The sequence below is a fragment of the Bos javanicus genome, chromosome 3 (genome assembly GCF_032452875.1).
Source record: "Bos javanicus breed banteng chromosome 3, ARS-OSU_banteng_1.0, whole genome shotgun sequence".
Taxonomy (NCBI): Eukaryota; Metazoa; Chordata; class Mammalia; order Artiodactyla; family Bovidae; genus Bos; species Bos javanicus.
In genome coordinates, this window is record NC_083870.1 from 102,213,008 (window position 1) to 102,228,378 (window position 15,371).

The following is a 15,371-nucleotide window of genomic DNA, read 5'->3' on the forward strand; positions in this document are numbered from 1 at the left end:
CAAACACATCAAAAATACATCTTCACATGAAACAAGTCTCTTAGAGAACTAGCCAGAAACTGGCAGAAGAACTCCTATACAACCAAAGCTGCAAGAAAGATTTCCATGCAACCAGGTAGGACAGGAAAAAGGCATAAGGTTGGGACCTCCAACTCTGAGAGAAATCAAAAGAAGGTCCACACAGGTGGACCCTCACCCTGGAAGCAGGGCACCCCAGTCCTCGTGTCCTATACAAAGAAGGCAAGCCCCCTTGGTTGTTGGGAGAACCACTGGGACAGATGGAAGGGTGGAGAATCCTATACTCTACCCACAAAGAGTGCACAGGTGCTGGCTTGCTAACAAACAGGGCAGAGAGAGTTTTACACTGGCAGCTGCCTCGCCACACTCCCCAGTCTGAGTAGGGCAAAAACTCAGGCCCTATTCACTCCATACCACAGTTAGGTGCAAGATCTGGGCAGACTTGGCCCTGGGAAAATATTTGGTCTAGCTACACAGAGACCACCCCCGAGGGCCCTGGGATGTGGCCCAGACAGGAAAGCAGTAGCCATTGTCAGTACTTACTCAAGCAGTGCTAGGAACAAGCACACTAGGTCCCTGTTCCCAACACTGTTCCCAGCTAAACAAACAGCCTGCCCACGCCATGCCACAGTTTGGCACTGGACCTGGGGCAGACAGATCCTGGAAGAAGACTGCCACAGAGGCAGCCCAGATCTCTTGTAGCAAGACAGCAATGTAAATTCCTACAGCCACAATGCCCCAACCTAGCCCCAGCCCCAGCCTAGTGAGTACTCTGACCCTACCCACTCCATGCCACAGCCTTCCACTAGATCTGGGACAACACAACAGGTGAAGAGACTCAAACTTGAGCTGTGTCTGAGCAGAGCTTCAGACACCTACACAAGTCACACATCAGTTCTCTGTGAGCACACGAGCCTCATGTGTTTAATACTCCTCTCTTTGGGGGCAGAGCATGCCCTCAAGGAGAATGGAACCTTTTTGAGTTCAACCCTCAGGGCTTCTACTTCAACAACTGGGGAGTAGACTACACCCTTTTTAGTATGGCAGCAGCCATGGAGCAGAGAAGAAGTCCTGCCTCACACCCTTTACAGGCTTTAGATCCGCCAACACCAACCACAGCCCCTATCAAGGTGATGGTGGCCAGCCACCCTGAGAAAAGATATGGCTGGTGTCCATATCAAAACCAACCCTGACACCGAAGACATGGGAAGCACGCAGCCTGCACAGGGATGCTCCCAAATAAAAACAGTCTTCAAGACCACAATAGATAATCCAGCAAGATTATCATTTAGAATGGGCAAGAGAAAGAATTTCTCAGACAAGAAAAAAATAATTTAGCAATACTAAAGAGCCTCTTGATGAAAGTGACAGTGGAGAGTGAAAAAGTTGGCTTAAAGCTCAACATTCAGAAAATGAAGATCATGGCATCTGGTCCCATCACTTCATGGAAAATAGATGGGGAAACAGTGGAAACGGTGTCAGACTTTATTTTGGGGGGCTCCAAAATCACTGCAGATGGTGACTGCAGCCATGAAATTAAAATACGCTTACTCCTTGGAAGAAAAGTTATGTCCAACCTAGATAGCATATTCAAAAGCAGAGACATTACTTTGCCAACAAAGGTCCGTCTAGTCAAGGCTATGTGAGAGTTGGACTGTGAAGAAGGCTGAGCACAAAAGAATTAATGCTTTTGAACTGTAGTGTTGGAGAAGACTCTTGAGAGTCCCTTGGACTGCAAGGAGATCCAACCAGTCCATTCTGAAGGAGATCAGCCCTGGGATTTCTTTGGAAGGAATGATGCTAAAGCTGGAATTCCAGTACTTTGGCCACCTCACGCGAAGAATTGACTCATTGGAAAAGACTCTGATGCTGGGAGGGATTGGGGGCAGGAGGAGAAGGGGACGACAGAGGATGAGATGGCTGGATGGCATCACTGACTCAATGGATGTGCGTCTCAGTGAGCTCCGGGAGTTGGTGATGAACAGGGAGGCCTGGCATGCTGTGATTCATGGGGTTGCAAAGAGTCGAACACGACTGAGTGACTGGACTGAACTGAACTGAAACCTACCCTAAAAGAAATACTGAAGGATCTTCTCTAAATGAAAAAGATGCAAGAATCTGTATGTTGCTTTTCGGATGTTGGGTCTGTGGCACTATGTGGCGCGTCTGTGCGCGACGGGCTCAAAATACACCAAGGACAGGATTCGGGGCTCAGTGGACTGCCTTGCAGGAGGAGCCGGGAGCTCCTTGCGTGACCCTGCAGGCTGGCTCGTCACAGCAGCAAGACCACAGGGTATGGCAGGGTCTCCGCACTGTGCGGCTGGAGCCCCATCTCTTGGGCCACACCATGGAATCGCGTCTTGCTGCAGCTCTGGGGATCGCCTAGCCACCGCTGGCATAGCCTACCCACGAATCAGAAGATTCCATTGCCTTCAGTTTTCCCTCCAATGCAGGCAGGCACCATAGCCCGCTGGGAAAAGAAGGAAGGAGAAAAAAATCAATGAGGGTGAACTAATTGCAGAGGTTGAAACTGATGAAGCTACTGTTGGATTTGAGAGCGTGGAGGAGTGTTATATGGCAAAGATCCTTGTTGCTGAAGGTACCAGAGATGTTCCAGTTGGAGCAATCATCTGTATCACAGTTGAAAAGCCTGAAGACATGGAAACCTTTAAAAATTACACACTTGATTCTTTGGCAGCACCTGCCCCACAAGGAGCCCCGGCATTAACCCCTGCCGCCGCTGCTCCATCACCTGCACCTTCTGCTCAGGCTCCTGATAGCTCATCTCCTACTCACATGCAGGTGGTTCTTCCTGCCCTCTCTCCCATCGTGACCATGGGCACAGTTCAGAGATGGGGGGAAAAAAAGTGGGTGAGGAGCCAAACGAAGGAGATTTATTGGCAGAGATAGAGACTGTCAAGGCCTCTATAGGTTTCAAAGTGCAGGAAGAAGGCAAAAATCATGATCCCTGAAGGCACACGAGATGTCCCTGTAGGAACTCCACTCTGTATCATTGTAGAAAAAGAGGCAGGTATACCAGCGTTTGCTGACTATCGGCCAACTGAAGTAACTGATTTAACACCACCAGCACACCAGCTAGCCCATCCACCTTCAGGCCACTGGCCAGCTGCTCCAGCTGGACTAAAGGGAAGAGCGCTCCTTAGCCCGCTTGCAAAGAAGTTAGCAGCAGAGAAAGGGATTGACCTTACCCAAGTAAAAAGGACAGGACCAGATGGCAGAATCATTAAGAAGGAGATCAACTCCTTTGTGCCTATGAAAACTGCTCTCACTCTAGCAGCCGCTGTGCCTCCCCTAAGTCGAGGACTGGCTCCAGTTCCTACAGGTGTCTTCACAGATATCCCAGTCACCAACATTCGCCAAGTCATTGCACAGAAGTCAATGCAATCTAAGCAAACAATACCTCATTATTACCCTTCTATTGATGTAAATATGGGAGAAATTTTGTTGGTACGACAACAAAAAAGAAGATGCTACAAGGAAAAAGCAACATTTCCGTCAATGACTATATTATAAAAGTTTCAGCTTTGGCATGTTTAAAAGTTCCTGAAGGAAATTCTTCATGGTTGGACACAGTTGTAAGACAGAATCATGTTGTTGATATCAGTGTTGCAGTCAGTACTCCTGGAGGACTCATCACACCTATTGTATTTAATGCACATATAAAAGGACTGGAAACCATTAAAAAAAAGAAAGAAAGAAAGGGAAAATCACAATAGGAAAGGTAAATAGATAAAAGAATTGAAGATCACTTAAACAAGTCAGTACACAGTTCAAAAAATAATCAAAAAATTTAAAAAGTGATTATAACTATAATAAACAGTAAAAACATAAACTTGAAGATGTGAAATAGGACATCAAAATTACAAAATGTGGGGAGGGGAATAAAAAGGTAGATCTTTTAGAATGTGTTTGAACTTGAACAGCTATCAGTTTAAAGCAAGTGGATAGTTACGGGTCAACATACTTGAAGTCCATGGTAGCCACAAAAAAAAAAAACATACAAAAGTTTTACAAGAACCAAAAAGAAAAGAACTCAAGCATATTACAGAAGAAAATCATCAAACCACAAAAGGAAAAGACAAAATGAGGAAATTAATGAAGAACTAAAAAACAATGGAAAATAAGGATTAAAATGGTAAGAAGTACATACCTATCAATAATTACTTTTAAGTGTCAATTATCTAAACGCTCTGATCAAAAGACAGTGATTGAATACAAAAAAAAAAAAAAATAGATCAAGAACCTACAATATTCTGCTTACTCGAGACTCATTTTATGGCAAAACACACACACAGACTGAAAGTTAAAGAATGGAAAAGGTATTTCATGCAAATGGAAATGATAAGAAAGTAAGGATAGCATTAGCCATATGAGACAAAATCATCTTTAAAGCAAAGGCCACAAAGAAAGGATCATGTATATAAGGATAAAGGGATCAACACGAGAGGATACCACTGGTTAACATATACACACCCAACATATGAGCACCTAAATACATAAAACAACACTAACAGACATAAATGGAGAAACGGATACTAAATCAATAATAGTAGGAGACTTTAACAAGCCACTGACATCAATGGATGGATCATCAGAACAGAATATCGATGAGACAACAAAGGTCCTAAATGATGCAATGGACTAGCTGGACTTAACTGTTATGTATAGGACACTATAACCAAAACCAAAAACATAGGGCACATTCTTTTCAAGTGCATATTAAACATTCTCTAGGATAGATCATCACATACTAAGTCACAAAACAAGTATCAATAAATTTAAGAGGATAGAAAACATTTCAAGCATATTTTCTGACCACAATGGTTTGAAACTGGAAACCAAACACAGGGGGGAAAAATGGGGAAAGAACGAACACATGGAGACTAAATAACATGCTACTAAAAAAACAATGGGTCAATGATAAAATCAAAGAAGAAATAAAAATACCTCAAAGACAAAAATGAAAACACAAACTTACAAAATATATGGGATACAGCAAAAGCAGTTCTAAGAGGTAAGGTCATAGCAATACAGCCCTTTCTCAAGAAACAAGAAAAATCTCAAATAAACAACCTAACTTACCACTTAAAGAATTAGAAAAAAAAGAAGCAAAAAGTCCAAAGCCAGATAAAGAAGGAAATTAGCAAGATCAGAGAGGAAATAATTAAAATAGAGATTAAAAAAACAATAGAAAAGATCAATAAAACCAACAGTTGATTTTTTAAAAAGATAAAATTGACAAACCTCTAATCAGACTCACCAAGAAGAAAAGAGAGGACTCATATAAACAAATTAAGAAATGAGAGACTTCCCTGGCAGTCCAATGGTTAAGATTCCCCTTTCTCAATGCAGGGGACATGAGTTTGATCCCTGGTTAGGGAACTAAGATCCCACATGCCTCATTATGCAACCAAAACAGAAATGAAAGAAGAGAAATAAAAACTGATACCAGAGAATTAAAAAAACAAACAGACAAAAGAATACAGTGAACAGCTACTTGTCAACAAATTGGACAACCTAGAAGAAATAGACAAGTTTCTAGAAACATATAACCTGCCAAAAGTGAGTTAAGAAGAAACGGATAATTTGAACAGACCAATTACTAGAAGTGAAATATGATCTGTAATAAAAAAAAAAAAGAAAGAAAGAAAAGTAAACAAACAAAAACAGCAAACAGAATCCCAGGACCAGACCATTTCGCTGAGGAAATTCTACCAAACATATAAAGAAAAACTTACAGCTATCCTTCTCAAACTATTCCCAAAAATTCAAGTGCAAACACTCTCAAATTCATTTTATGGAAGTCACCATTACCCTGATACTAAAATCAGACAAAGACATTATCCTAAAAAAGAAATCACAGGTCAATATCTTTGATGAACGTAGATACAAAAATCTTCAACAAAATATTAGCAAACCCAATCCAATAGTGCAAAAAAAGGACCATTTACCATGATCCAGTTGAATTCAGTCCAAGGTCACAAAGATGGCTCAGGATACACAAATCACTGTGATATGCCATATTAACAAAAGGAAAGACAAAAACCACATGATCATTCAATAGATACAGAAAAAGCATTTGACAAAATTCCATATACGTTCATGATAAAAACTTTCACCAAAGAGGGTTTGGGGGAATATATCTCAACATAACAAAGTTCATTTACAACAAACCCACAGCCAACATAATAGTGAAAAGCTGAAAGACTTCCTGCTAAAGTCAGGAACAAGACAATAATTTCTCTCTCCCCAGTTCATTTTAACACAGAATTGGAAATCCTAGCCACAGCAATCAGACAAGAAAAGGGAATAAAATATACCCAAATTGGACAGAAAGGGGTAAAACTGTCACTATTTGCAGATAACATAATATACTAAATAGAGAATCCTAAAGTCTCTACACAAAAACCAGTAGGACTAATAAATGACTTCAGCAAGGTAACAGGATAGTTGATTAATGTACAGACATCTATTTCATTTCTATTCACTAATAACAAAATACCAGAAAAAAGTAAAAAAGCAATCCCATTTAAAACTGCATCTAAAAAAATACCTAGGAATAAGCTTATCCAAGGAGATGAAAGACCTATATGTTGAAAACTATAAAACATTGATAAAACTGAAGATGATTCAAAGAAAAAGAAATATATTCCATGCTCTTGAATAGGAGGAATTAATATTGTTAAAATGGCCATACTACCCAAAGCAATCTACAGATTTAATACAATCCTTATCAAAATACCCATGACATTTTCCAAAGAACTAGAACAAATAATTTTAAATTTTATATGGAACCGCAAAAGAAAAGAATGGCCAAGGAAATCCTGAGAAAAAAGAACAAAGGTGGAGGTATAACCCTCCCAGACTTCAGACTATACTACATATATACAATAATCAAACAGCATGTGTTGGTGTAAAAACAGACACATAAATCAACGAATCAGAATAGAGAGCTCGTGAATAAACCCATATGCCCATGGTCAATCAATCTACATATAAAACAGTAAAAATAGAACATTTCTGATCACTATATAAAAAATTAAACTGAAAATGATTTAAAGACCTAAATGTAAGACATACCATAAAATTTCTTGAAGAGAACATAGACAAAAACACTCTCTGACATAAATTGTTTCTTACATCAACCATTCTTAGCAATGGTTTCTTAGATCAGTCTCCCAAGGAAAAAGAAATAAAAGCAAAAATAAAGAAATGGCACTAATCAAATTTAAAAGATTTTGCACAGCAAAAGAAACCATTGACAAAACAAAAAGACAGGGACTTCCTGGCAGTCCAGTGACTAAGGCTTCACCTTCCAGTACAGGGGGTGCAGGTTCCATCCCTGGTTGAGGAGCAAAGATCCCACGTGCCTTGTGGCCAAAAAACCAAAGCATAAAACAGAAGCAATATTGTAACAAATTTGGACCTTAAAAATAGTCCACGTTAAAAAAAAAAAACACAAAAATACAGAATAAAAAAAAATTAAAAAATGAAAAGACAAACTACAGAATGGGAGAAAATATTTGCAAACAACGCAACCAACAAAGTGTTAATATAAAAAATATAGAAACAGCTCATACAACTCAATATTGAGAAAACAGACAACTCAATCAGAAAAACGGGCAGAAGACCTAAACAGACACTTTTCCAAAGAAGACAAACAAATGGCTAACAGGCATATGAAAAGATGCTCAAAATTTCTAATAACTAGAGAAATGAAAATTAAAATCACAATAAGGTATCACCTCACACTGGTCAAAATGGCTAGTATCAGAAAGTCTACAAATAATAAATGCTTGAGAAGGGGCAGAGCAAAGGGAATTCTCCTACACCACAAAGGGAACATAAAGTGGAACAGTCACAATGGAAAACAGTATGAAGCTTCCTTAAAAAACCAAAAATGGACTTCCCTGGTGGTCCAGGTCCTCAGAATCTTTCAGGTAGCTACAAAGTCAAAACTAGTTGCATTACAGTACAAATACATTATTTGCCTCTTTCACTCTGATTATCTTACTAGTGTGTGGAGTTTTCTAGAAGCTATACGATATGCTATTGCAACAGATTGAATGCAGATATACGTATAAGAGAATCAGTTGTCTTCTCTTAAGCCAGACATTAAAGAGATTTTTTTAATGTAAAAATAATGTCGCTCTTCACATGAACTTTTTGTTTTGAGAAATATAGTTGTTTTTCATAAAAATACTACATTGTTGCTTTTAAATTAATTTCTAAAATATTTTTAATTCTCAGTTTTAATATCAAATATAGTAAATAGTGGTAGATATAACCCACAAGTACAAAAGGTCTTCAAGGCACTCAAATTTTAAAAGTGTAACAAAGTCCTGAGACCAAAAAATCTGAGAACAGATACTTGAACGTGGATGGGTGTGTTTGATGGTAGTTTTTATTCTGCAATTTTTTTGGTTCTGTTTTGCGTTGCATGGCTCAACATTTTTCTCTTTTGATTATTTTCCTCTCTACCATCTAAACTCCAAAGGGTGCCTTCTCCCTTCCTTTTTTGCATTCTATTCCCCTGGAAGAATTGCTTTTCTGAGATTGCCTCCCTAGTCCTGAAATGCCTTTTTATATCCCTTCCCATGGTTGGTGCTCTGATCCACAAGGATTCTTTTTCAGTATTTTTTCCCACAGTAGCAATTTTAGATCAATCTTTGACCTGCTGTTAGCTGTCCCCTCTTCTTTTCTGCAGTTTTTCCTGCCCTTGCTCTCCACAAAGATTTGCAATAGAATCATGAAAGACCTCACTGGGACTTGGTTTTGCTTTTCTACTTACAGGTAATTTGAAGTTTGGGCATTCTCTGTCATCTAGCTATGCTAAAAGTATAAGTTTTGTCTTTTTTTTTTTTTTCTTGCTCTATATCAGGAGTCAAGAAACTTTTTCTTAAAGTTCCAGATAATAAACATTTTAAGCTTGCAAGTTATACTATCTCTATAACTGCAACCCTGCCACTGTAGCATGATGGCAGCCATAAAGACAATGCCTAAATGAAAGGGTATAACTGTGTTCCAGTAAATATTTATTTACAAAGACAGTTGCCCATCCCTTAGGACATCATGTGTTGACTCCTCTTCTATACTGCTATTTGGAATGTAAAGATATTCATACTTGCTGCTGCATTTGGAATGTAAAGAGATTCATACTTAGGCAGCAGCTAATCCTTTGCAGGGCTTCCTCAGTGGCTCAGCAGTAAAGAATCTGCCTGCTGTGTAGGAGACACAGGAGAGGAGGGTTCAATCCCTGGGTCAGATAGATCCCCTGGAAGAGGGCATGGCTACCCACTCCAGTATTCTTACCTGGAGAATCTCATGGAGAAAGGAGTCTAGCGGGCTACAGTCGATAGAGTGGCAAAGAGTTGGGCACAACTGAAGTGACTGAGCATGCGTGCATGTATGCATTATTCTTTGCATAGGGGTTCTTCATATATGCAAAATAAAATATGAGTCTCTTTGTGGTGGACACTGAGATGCACTACCTAGATGCCCCTTCAGACAGAACTTGTTTTCCAGCTATAGGGAGTGTATTAAGCAGACAACTTCCAGCTGTTAGCTGTTTCAGGATCTGCCACATTTGCAAGTGACTGCCCGCCCAAGGTCGGTCACATAACAGTGCAATCCGTCTCTGGTGACTGAGGCAGGCTGTGGGGTCTAAAGACCCAACTATTTTGACATAATATTGAACACTTTGACATGCAGTATTTGCTCCAGAGCTCCCTGACAGCTCTGTAGGACCTGTATCATAGTTTAAGTTCTTCCTCTGCCCCATCCTCCTTCCTCCCACTTCCTTTCACAAGTGTTGATCTCTAAAAAATTTCTTGTACCTCAAATTCTATCTCAACATCTGCTTCTGGAAAACTCAATCTGTGACATCCTTGTTGGTTATATGGATTGCAAATATCTTCCTCTGTGACTTATGATTGGTTATGCTACATTTTCCCCCAATAAAGTCCCACTTTACTTCTATTATCTATTTACCTTGAGCTGTTCTCTCTCCTTCCATAAAGGTTTAACCCCTGGCTTTCTGTCTCTCTCTACAATGCTGCTCCTGTGATAATCCTGATAATTTCAGTATGCACAAGATGGTCCTTCTAATGCCTTAGCCCCTCAGTTCCTTTGCATCCTTTCTACCTGTGGTCTTTTTACTCATCTGCCTCTACCTCAACCATTCATTCCCACTGTCACACCCTAGATCTTGTCATTACAAATGACTGCAGCTCCTCTATAATCCCTATTTCATACTCCCCTCTCCAATCAATTCCTCCTACACTTCCAGCTCATACCTTCTAATGCTTCAATTCCAGTTATCCATCATCTCACCATTACTTACAATCCATTAATCTTACCACCTTTTCACCATCCTAGATCCTCTCAAATCATTCCTTCTGTTATGGAGTAATTGCATTTCTCCAAAATCATAAGTTAGTGATTCCCTGGTGGTCCAGTGATTAAGATAGGATGCTTTCACTGATGTAAGCCAGGGTTTGATCCCCCACTGGGGAACTGAGATCCCACAAGCCACCTGGTGTGGCAAAAAAAAAAAACACCCCAAAACAAAATTAAAATGTTTAAACCTCAACCTCCAATGTGACTGCATTTGGTGATAGGGCCTTTAAGGATCTCATTAAGATTAAATGAGATCATAAGCCAATAAGGGCTTCCTTTCCAAAATATACAAATAGCTCTTATAGCTCGACAACAACAACAAAAACAGCCCAATCAAAAAATGGGCAGAAGATCTAAATAAATATTTCTCCAAAGAAGACACACAGATGGTTAATATGCACATGAAAAGATACTCAACATCACTAATTATTAGAGAAACATAAACCAAAACTACCATGATGTACCACCTCACACTGGTCAGAATGGCCATCATTAATGAGTCTACAAATAACAAACACAGGAGAGAGTGTGGAGAGAAAGGAACCCTCCTACACTGTTGGTAGGAATGTAAGTAGGTGCTGCTACTGTACAGAATAGTATGGAGGTTCCTCAAAAAACTAGAGTTGTCATATGATCCAGCAATCCCACTCCTGGGCATATATCTGGACAAAACTATAAGTAAAAAATATTTTTGCACATCTATGTTCATAGCAGGATTATTTACAATAGCAAAGACATGGAAGGTCTTCCCTTGTGGCTCAGCTGGTAATCATCTCACATGCTAGTAAAGTAATGCTCAAAATTCTCCAAGCCAGGCTTCAACAGAACCATGAACTTCCAGATGTTCAAGCTGGATTTAGAAAAGGCAGAGGAATCAGAGATCAAATAGCCAACATCCACTGCATCATCGAAAAAGCAAGAGAGTTTCAGAAAAATATCGCTTCTGCTTTATTGACTATGCCAAAGCCTTTGACTGTGTGGATCACAATAAACTGTGGAAAATTCTGAAAGAGTTGGGAATACCAGACCACCTGATCTGCCTCTTGAGAAATTTGTATGCAGGTCAGAAAGCAACAGTTAGAACTGGACATGGAACAACAGACTGGTTCCAAATAGGAAAAGGAGTACATCAAGGCTGTATATTGTCACCCTGATTATTTAACTTATATGCAGAGTACATCATGAGAAATGCTGAGCTGGATGAAGCACAAGCTGGAATCAAGATTGCCAGGAGAAATAGCAATAACCTCAGATATGCAGATAACACCACCCTTATGGCAGAAAGTGAAGAGGAACTAAAGAGCCTCTTGATGAAAGTGACAGTGGAGAGTGAAAAAGTTGGCTTAAAGCTCAACATTCAGAAAACTAAGATCATGGCATCTGGTCCCACCACTTCATGGGAAATAGATGGGGAAACAATGGAGACAGTGAGAGACTTTATTTTTGGGGTTCCAGAATCACTGCAGATGATGACTGCAGCCACGAATTAAAAGATGTTTGCTCCTTGGAAGAAAAGTTATGACCAAGCTAGACAGCATATTAAAAAGCAGAGACATTACTTTGCCAACAAAGGTCTGTCTAGTCAAGGCTATAGTTTTTCCAGTGGTCATGTATGGATGTGAGATTTGGACTATAAAGAAAACTGAGTGCCAAAGAATTGATGCTTTTGAACTGTGGTGTTGAAGAAGACTCTTGAGAGTCCCTTAGACAGCAAGGAGATCCAACCAGTCCATCCTAAAGGAAATCAGTCCCAAATATTCATTGGAAGGACTGATGCTGAAGCTGAAACTCCAGTACTTTGGCCACCTGATGCGAAGCACCGACTCATTTGAAAAGACCCTGATGCTGGGAAAGATTGAAGGCAGGAGGAGGAGGAGAAAACAGAGGCTGAGATGGTTGGATGGCATCACTGATGCAATGGACATGAGTTTGAGTAAACTCCAGGAATTGGTGATGGGAAGGGAGGCCTGGTGTGCTGCAGTCCATGGGGTCGCAAAGAGTCAGACACAACTGAGTGACTGAACTGAACTAAACTGAACTGAAGACATGGAAACAAACTGATGTCCATAAATAAATGAATGGATAAGGAAGATATCATATATATATATACAATGGAATATTACTCAGCCATAAAAAAGAATGAAATAATGCCATTTGGAGCTACATCATTGGACCTAGAGATTATCATACTAAGTGAAATAAGTCAGAAAAATAAAGGCAAATACCATATGATATTGCTTACATATGGAATCTAAAATACGGCACAAATGAACTTATTTATGAAACAGAAACAGACAGACAGACAGAACAGATCTGTGGTTGCCAGGTGGGGGATGGCGGAGGCTGGATTAGGAGTTTGGGACTTGCAGATGAAAACTATTATATATAGAATGAATGGATAAACAACAAGGTCCTGCTGTAGAGCACAGGGAAGTATATTCAACATCCTGTAATAAATCAGGATGGAAAGGAACATGAAAATATATAAAACTGAATCACTTTGCTGTATGCTGAAAACTAACACAATATTGTGAAGCAACTGTACTTCAATTTTTAAAAAATGAAACCATGAGGTTGGTGTCTTTATCAGAAAAGTAAGAGACACCAGAGATCTCTTTCTCTGTCCACAAGCATAAGAAAATGTGAGGACACAGAAAGATGGCAACTGCCTAAAAGCCAAGAGGAGAGGCTTCACCAGAAACCAAACTTGCCCACACCTTGATCCTGACGTTTTAGCCTCCAAAACTGTGAGAAAATAAATGTCTGTTGCGTAAGCCACTCAGTCTGTGGTATCTTGTTATGGAACGTGAGCTAAGACACTTCGTTGTGCTGTGTGTTCAGTCACTCAGTTGTGTCCAACTTTTTGTGACACCATGGACTGTAGTCCACCTGGCTCCTCTGTCCAAGGGATTTCCCAGGCAAGAATTCTGTAGTAGGTTGCCATTTCCTTCTCCAGGGAATCTTCCCTACCCAGGGATTGAACCCACATTCCCTGCATTGGCAGGTGGATTCTTTACCACTGAGCTACCAGGGCCAAGACACTTCCTTACCTGGTTTAAATTCCATGACCAATCAAAATCAACCATTGCAAACACCCTTAACTCCCTTGGTCAGATCTCAATTTGTATTCTTTTCTTCTTGTTGTTCAGACGCCCAGTGGAGTCCAACTCTTTGCAACCCCATGGACTGCAGCACACAAGGCCTCCCTGTCCCTCACCATCTCCCAGAGTTTGCCCAAGTTCATGTTCATTGCATCAGTGATGCCATACAGCCATTTCATCCTCTGATGCCCTCTTCTCCTTCTGCCCTCAATCTTTCCCAGCATCAGGGACTTTTCCAATGAGTCAATGTTTGCATCAGATGACCAAAATACTGGAGCTTTAGCTTCAGCATCAGTCCTTCCAGGGAATATTCAGGATTGATAGCCCTTAAAATTGACTGATTTGATCTCCTTGCTGTTAAAGGGACTCTCAAGAGTCTTCTTCAGCATCATAATTCAAAGGCCTCAATTCTTCAGCACTCCGCCTTCTTTATGGTCCAGCTCTCACAACCACACGTGACCACTGGGAAGACCAAAGCCTTGACTATACAGACCTTTGTCGGCAGAGTAATGTCTCTGCCAACATTACTGTCTAGATTTGTCATCGCTTTCCTGCCAAGAAGCAATTGTCTGATTTCATGGCTGCAGTCACCATCCTCAGTGAATTTGGAGCCTAATAAGAGGAAATATGTCACTGCTTCAATCTTTTCCCCTTTATTTGCCGTGCAGTGATGGGGCTGAATGCCATGATCTTAGTTTTTTAAATATTTAGTCTTAAGACAGCTTTTTCACTCTCCTTCTTCACTCTCATCAACAGGCTCTTTAGTTCCTCTTTGCTTTCTTCCATTAGAGCAGTATCATCCACATATCTGAATTCTTTGCTTAGCAAAACCCAAATATTGATGAAATCCAATTCTCCCAGCTACTCCATGTCTGCACCAGTTCTGCCAAATATGGCTGAAGAAAAGCAATTATGTTGACTAGACTATTTTAAATTCATGACCACTTACCTCCAGTGGGCACTTAACTTCCTAGCAATTATTCTACATTTTTCTAGTCCATTAACTCTCTCAGTTAATTATTTCACATCCTTTCCTCCCTCTCCATACAGGTTCATTCTCACTCCCTGCTGATGACCTTGCTTCTTATTTCACTAATAGAGGCCAGCTCGAGAGAATTTTGATAGCTCCCGCTACCAAATCCACCAATCACAGCATCTCTCCACAGGCCTCTGCCTTCTCTCCTAGGCTGTCCACACCCTCATTTTGCTCCCGCAATTTCCTTAGTTCTCTAACAACATAGATAGTTTCTCTCCAGTGCATAATCACCACCAGCACAGATCCATTAATATATGATCTCTCAACCCCCCAAAACCAGAAAACAAAAAGGCAAAGACTTTCCTTTACCTGTGTCCCCTTCCAGCTATTGTTCTTAAAACAAAATCCCTCACAGTAAGAATCTGCACTTGCCATCTCCAGTTTCTCTCCATCTGAAGTCATTTCCATCGGGTTCTCACCCCTGTTGCTCCTCGAGAGCTGGCCCACCTCTGCCCTCATCTTACCCAACTGCCAGCAGCACTTGACAGATTCAGTCACCCTCTCATCCTTGAAAGCATTTTTTTTCCAGTGGGCTTCCAGAGCAACATAAATCTCCTGTTAATCCTTCTACCTCAGTGAAATTTTTACTGGTTCCTCCTCATTTCCCAGATCTCCAGTAGCAAGAATGCACCCGAGCATTTCTCTCTTTTCAAGTGGAACTTAGGTATATAGTACTTACTACTCATAATCTTGGTGTGTCCATCCCTCAGACAGTCACATGGCTTGCTTTTACTTCCTTCTGGCTTTATTCAAAGGTCCCCTTCCAGGAAGCCTTGCCCTGGCCACCGTATCTAAGA

At 40.4% G+C, this 15,371-nt stretch overlaps 1 protein-coding gene and 1 pseudogene across 6 annotated transcripts in view; one reads left to right on the forward strand and one right to left on the reverse strand.

Annotated features, from left to right (window-relative positions):
- The window catches only part of LOC133244688 (Krueppel-like factor 17), a 103,252-nt gene that overhangs the window by 47,470 nt on the left and 40,411 nt on the right, over positions 1 to 15,371 (reverse strand). The window lies entirely within an intron of this gene.
- Positions 2,113 to 3,570, forward strand: LOC133244682 (dihydrolipoyllysine-residue acetyltransferase component of pyruvate dehydrogenase complex, mitochondrial-like; annotated as a pseudogene).